This window comes from Anastrepha ludens, chromosome 4 (assembly GCF_028408465.1).
Source record: "Anastrepha ludens isolate Willacy chromosome 4, idAnaLude1.1, whole genome shotgun sequence".
Lineage (NCBI taxonomy): Eukaryota > Metazoa > Arthropoda > Insecta > Diptera > Tephritidae > Anastrepha > Anastrepha ludens.
In genome coordinates, this window is record NC_071500.1 from 81,159,456 (window position 1) to 81,166,506 (window position 7,051).

Below are 7,051 nucleotides of genomic sequence, written 5' to 3' on the forward strand. Positions count from 1 at the left end.
AATCATTTTTGAACAATTTTGTCTTTGAAATAAATAAAAACTAATTTTACACAAAAAAGTTATGGTGTTTTGAATAAGTAACACTTCTTATCGTCCACCTTGTATGTCCATTAAAAATAAGACCTGTGAAATATCATTGCCGCAGCACATGACAAATAAAAACAAAAATAGATACAAAGTTTGATGCATTCATGTAATGCTTTGGATAAATTTTCTTGAGGCTGAATCCATAGCCAGCATAATTATATGGGTTTGTGAAAATCTGCCTTGGTTGGATACAGTGATGCCATAAAATGGAATACTAAAAAATACTAATTTTCTCTTTATGACACACTAAAACAGTCTAACACACCAATAAAACAAAAACAAGGCAAATATATACGATATTTATTTGTAACTTAAGCCTTCCTTTTTTAATCACGTCAACTGAAGTTTAATATATACTTTATATGTTTTTTTTTGTTACTGGTTCAAATGATTATTCGTTACTCGAATTATTAAATAATTAGAGCCTGTTATAATAGAAGAAACTCTTTCGGTGCCTGCATTTGAGTGATGTAGAGTTCATAAAATGCCAATGATTTTTTTACATCCACGGAAGATGAGGAAGAGAAGATCTCGCACCTTCTGTGCGAATGTCCCGCCCTATCCAGACGTAGGTTTACTATTCTAGTCAGACAGTTTTTTAATGAATTGGAAGTCAGTTCTGCAGAAATCAGGGATATCTAAAATTTTTGAAAAGTACACACTCGCTTTAGGAGAGATAGGGACAAGTTCCCCATGCGACATGACAATGGGCTGAGATTAGAACAATCGCTTCAACCTAACCTATAGTGAAGATTTAGACCTACGGCTATGTTGGAAATACTTTCATACATCTAGAAAGTTTAAATACTACCTTGGATTATCTGTTAAGTTTATGATCACTTATCTTGCGGGAAGAACTTAAAAGGTGATGCCTCATCCAAATCTTGTATTGCTATATTCGGTGCACCGCAAGGTTCCGTGCTTCGCCCCTTTTTGTTCAGTCTTTTTGTAAGTGATGCATTTTCTGTGTGTCAGTACGTCAATGTCCATAGCAATGCTGATGACATTTTGTATTTTTCTAGCCGTGTTGGTCTTGTTGAGGACTTGCGTTATAAAAGAAATAATGACTTGTATACGTTTTCGTAATTAGCCGCAACAAGCTACAGATGAACTTTACAAAATTTGTGATATTTATACCCGCTATATCCGCAGGCGTAGCGAAAAAATGAGAGCCCAGATGTATAAAACTTTGCCAGACGAGAGTAGGGCAGCTGAGAAGAAGGTATTGAGATGATTCCACCTCGTCCTCAAGACAGCTTCTGCAGAACGGACTTGAGGCAATCCCAAGTCTAACAGCATGAACACCTAACGCACAATGTCCGGTAAGGATACCCACAAAATTCGAGAGCTGGGGCTTTGTTAGCCGTAGGAGTTCCCTCGAGCGTCCCCGATCTACCCGCGGCCAGAAGGATCTCGTGACCTTGCACGTTTGCGCACTAGCCTAGCGCTCGCTGAGTTGACTCGAGGCCCATCTTTCCAGGAGCAGACCACAGGTCCTTAAGGGAACCCCAATCCTCTCATTTCGCGGAGGAAACCGTCTCCAAAGTTCCCTGTCTAGCCAGCTCATCAGCCCAGCAGTTAGCCTCTACGCCGCTGTGACCGGGAGCGCAAATGAGCTTGATGTCGAAGTATTCGGATGCAGTCGAGAGACATTCCCCGACCAATCTCGAACGCACAAACAACGAGCCCAAGTAAATATTTACTTCCTTAACGGTAATTACTGAGGTAAGCAACCAATCCGCTGTTTCCTTAATTGCGGATACCTCCGCTAGGAAAACTCTACAGTGGTCCGGAAGCCTCAATTTAAGTGTGATGGGAAGCTCCTTACAGAATACTCACCCTCCAACCCTTCCGTCCAACTTCGAGCCATCCGTGAACATGTTTACCATGCCGTGCCGCCGTTTAAAGGCTTCAACAGCTTTTTCAGGAGTTGAAGCATACCTATTTACCTCGCATTTTATTTTAGATGTTCGGGAGCAACTGGAAGGGGGTTACGGGCTGTAAGATCTATTAATTCGATGGTGATGATTCGATAATTTGATGACCTATTAACTCGCCCTTTGGGTGCTTAAAAACTCGTCTGTGTGAGTCGATACCTGATAGCTTGCATTGTCGTCGCAAATAATGGTTCGTCTTCTGCGATTAGTTTTCTTTAATTCTCACTGGCAAATGAATTGTTATCTACCATTCAGAATTGGCTGTTTTAAGTTTCGCCCGTGGTATACCATAGTTGCGACATGACCAGCTTTTCAGAAACAACAGGTGATTTCTCGCTTTGAGGTGCTTCTTCTGCGAATAACTTTTGTTGGATTAAGCTCGTCTTGTAATACCCCTACTGTCGATTGCTGTTTTGTTTCCAGTTCATGCGCATAGATCATATATACGTCACCTTTTACGATATCATAGACCTGCCTTGAACCCCCGCGGCCGAATTTCTTCAACATTTCTTTACACCAATCGACACGAGGCCCTTTTTTGGCAATTGTCAAATTATGGGGTATCCAACGAGAATAAATCTTCTTGACTACCAAATGTTCATTCAATTTTGAATGTACATATGTATGTATGCCTAAGAAAGCCTCTATCTCGCACTTTTGTCACATGACGTTCTTGCGCTATCAATTGACGCACATCATCGATTGTTTCAGACACAATAATTGTGCCTTCACGAAATTCATTTAGCAAAGATCGCCGGCCACGTCGGAGCTCGTTGTACCTGCTTTTCACCATATCTAAGTGTGGTGCTTAAACACCAAATCTCGAAGTGAGCTAATCAATGCACTCCTGTCCCGATAATCCACGTTGAAAATCGCAATAAATTCATCGTAAGAAACTTTTCACGAGTCAATTCCATTTTTCGGGCGAGATTAAAAAGAACAAATAAAGCTCGTAAGTGAAAACGGTATATGTAAGGTTATGCTAAAAAATACCATCGAATTACAGTATGTAGTGTTGCAAAGGTGCAAAATATAAACGACAACACTCGCGCATATATGTATCTTTCTTTATCTGTGAATGTGCACATCAAAGAAAGATTTTATTTAATCACTAGTTCAATGATGTGAAGGACTAAATCTTTTAAACTTACATATAATATAAAGTAATCAACGGCTTTTAGGGTTTCGTGGGGAATTAAGAATGTGACGTTGTAAATAAATTCCCTGGTCTTTCAATGATTCTGTGTACACAGAATCTCTACTCGTATAAATGAGGTAGTCGCACTCAATCAATTGAGCGAGGCTTGGTTTATCTCTGTTTATTCACAAATGAAAATGAAATTATTTCATGCTAATATCCATAATTATGTATATATATGTATGTGTGTTCGAGTATGTATTGGCACTATTAAATATGTACTTGCATTGTTGGAACTAAGTGCTCACCATTGCAGAATAATGGTTTCTTTTTTACCACTCGCTTCATATTATTTTTATACCCGCTCGCACTTGAACACATGGATACTGTAATTTTGCTCACATAACGCTTGTATGTAACAGCATAAAAAAACCGAGATAGATATAGACACATACATATATACCAAAATTCTTAGAATGATGACAGGAGTCGATTTCACCATGTCTTTCCGTCCGTCCGTTCGTGCGATAACTCGAGTAAAAATTAATGTACTTGTGTAACAAGATCGGTCAATAGCTAAGCGCTATGTTCAACAAAGCGGAAATAGTGATATCTATGTTATAAATGAAGAAAAGTTACTCAAATGTGCTAAAAATTATACTAAAAGAAAAAAAGATATACGATAAAATGTAAATTTTGGAAAATGTGAGGTGCCGCATTAATTTTTAGGGCACATACCTGTATATCGATAACGAATTAATAAAACCCGCCCAAACTTGGTGCACATATTTCTTGCTACCTCATTTAGATCCGACATACATAAGTATTATTGAGATCGGATAATAATCACGCCCACTTTTCATATGTTACGTCTAAATCTCCGCCCGCCCGTCTGTTGTTACTAACAGCAACTCTTATTGTCCATGAGTTTGATTGATTTTAAAAATTAGCAGTCAAACCAAAATTAAGTTGCCAACTAAAATGTACGCAGGTATATAAAGCTCGGTTCGGCGCGAATTTGCCGCTTCCTTACTTGTTCCAGCTACATTTATGCAGTCCAGGTACTACTGTGGCGTGCATGGAAGTAAATACATATTTTTGTATATATAATCCATTCTTCGTGTTTTTGTTTTGTTGATGCGTTTATGCCATTTAATTTTCATTTCGTTGCTGGTTATACATGTATTAGTGAACTTAACCAACCGGTTTTTAACCTGCGTATATGTGTCTATAAATGCGTTCAATTTTTCTATCCTTGTTTCTTTGTCCTTTTCGCAAGACTTGATTTTGATATTAAACTAAAGTCATTGGTTTCGCCAGAAAAAAGCAAAATGACTGAAGATTATCACACACATACACATGTACATATATGTATGGGTAGGGTGGTTCATATAGTAGCTTCTTTTTATAAATTCAAAATAAATGAACAGAAATAAAATTTTTCCCATTCAAATATTGCCATTATTTATGGAACACGATTTCATTCAGGCAGCTGCCTCTGTTGGCTTCACAGTAGCGCATGTGTTTGGCCGAGCTCCTCCTCCAACTTATGGAGTACGTCTTGATGTGTAATACTTATAGTTATTTCCACAAACAGACCTACGGTTTTGAGCCGACTGAGAAAAGCAGATGGTCTTTTATGAGAAGGTTTTTAGGTTTTTCATGGCAGAAATACGCTAGGAGGCGTGCCATTACCTGAAGAAAACCCTTTTCTGTTATTTGGTGGCCGACCGCCTGCCCACAATATTGGTCCAAAATTGAATATGATACAAAACTGCATACACAGCATTTTTATATAAATTTCAACAGAAAGGATGACATTTTTTGTTTGTGTTATAGTTTTTTATTTAGATCTATAAAATATAAATAAAAAATAAAAAAGAAGCAAATAGTCAACATTTTTCAAAATGTTATCCTGCTTTTATTATGAACACTGGTAGATCGGTTGTAGAGGTTTTATTATAATAATGAAATTATCATTTTTGTTAATAGATGTTCTTAAATTTTGTTATTAGAAAATACATTCTGTCAAAAAAGTACCGGAAATTGTTCAATAAAACGCAAAATAATTATTTAATCATCAAAATTTATTTTGTCGCCTTCAAAATAGGCTCCATTCGAAGCAGTACACATAGGCCAATGATTAGTTCAGCCATCAAAACTCCTTTTAAACGCGTTTGAAGAGATCTTCTTCAGCTCCTTCAGCAAATTCTCCTTAATGGCATCTATCGACTCAAAGCGGCGGCCGCGGAGTGGCAATTCAAGTTTTTTTTGGAAAAAGTCACAGGGGGCTCAATCCGGTAAATACGATGGTTGTTCGATGATATTTCTTGAGCTTTTAGTCAAAAAAGTGTTCACAATGTGATCCTTGTGAGACGGTGCGTTATCCTTGTGCAACATCCATGAGTTTTCTTTCCAAAAATTAGGCCGTTTCCTACGCACATTCTCTCTCAAACGTTGCATAACTTCTAAATAATATTCTTTATTGCGGTAGAACCATTTCGAATGAATTCCGAGTGCACAACACCATGAGTAGCATGACTTTCACTTTTGACCGACTTTGACGTGGTTTCTGGGTTTCGGGTCATGTGGATAGCGCCATTCAGCCGCCTGTTGATTGGCTTGCATGTCAAACTCATATACCCACGTCTCGTCACCTGTTACGATGCGCTGGATAAACGTTGGGCTCGAATTCACCTGCTCAACCAAGTCATCAGCCACCTTTTTCCATTGAATTTTTTCAAAGAAATTCAACTCTCTTGGAACGAGTCGATAAGCCACGCGTCTCATGCCCAATTGATGGTGCAAAATGTATTGATTGATTCGTAAGAAACGCTCAAGTCACAGCCTATCTTCCTCAAACTTAAATGATGGTTTTCCAGCACCATTTCTTTGACTTTGTCGACATTTTCATCCTTTGAAGACGTTGATGGGCGACCAGATCGGGGCAACTCTTCCACGATTTCTCGGCGCTCAGCAAAAATCTTATACCACTCATAAACCCGTGTTTTTGATAAAGCACACTCACCATAGGCTTTCTGCAACATTTTCAACCATTCGACACACGAAATCCCGTTCAAAAAACAAAATTTAAAACAAATTCTTTGTTCGATATTTTTATCCATAGTAAAAATCGCAGAGCACACCTGCGGTTGACTGATATAATTAAATGGCAAAAACAAGCTAATTGACAGATCACGGTCAAACTCTGCGACATTATAGAGGACAGTTGGACCAATATTCCAGCAAAAACAATGTAGACATATGTGTAACGCGCGTTCTTTAAATGAACAATTCATCCGGAGTTTTTTCGACAGAATGTATATTCAATCGGCGGTCTCGGTAGTCTAGTGCAACTGCACTAGCCTATCATCCCAGAGGATGGAGACCGAGATATTGGCTGATTTAGAGAAAACCCCCGCTCCCACTCCAGATTCCATCTTGGATCCGTCAGTGAAAACAGAGGTACCTATATCCCTGGCGACTATCCCCTCTTTCCAATCTTGCCCTAGCACAACCCTTAAAACCCAGTTTGCGGATGGAGAGATCAGAGCGAAGTACAAAGAAGGAAGGGGACATCTGATTCAAGATGCTACTATGTCCTACAGCAAGTTGCCTCAAGAGGCCAATCTCCTTAAACCTAACAGCGCTCTGAGTAGCAATGGATTTAACTTGCAGATCCACGGGAAGTAAGTGCAGAATGAAAATGAGCCACCACGCAGAAAAAAAATCAGGCTTTGGTTACCCGTGGAATCCGATATGAGCATAAAAATGCTACAATTCAAACCCCAATTAATTTACATACTCGTTAATTTTTTTTAAGTCATAAGTTTGACAATTTTATTTATTAAGGACACAAGTTAAAAACTTGAGGCCGCTCCTTTCACAA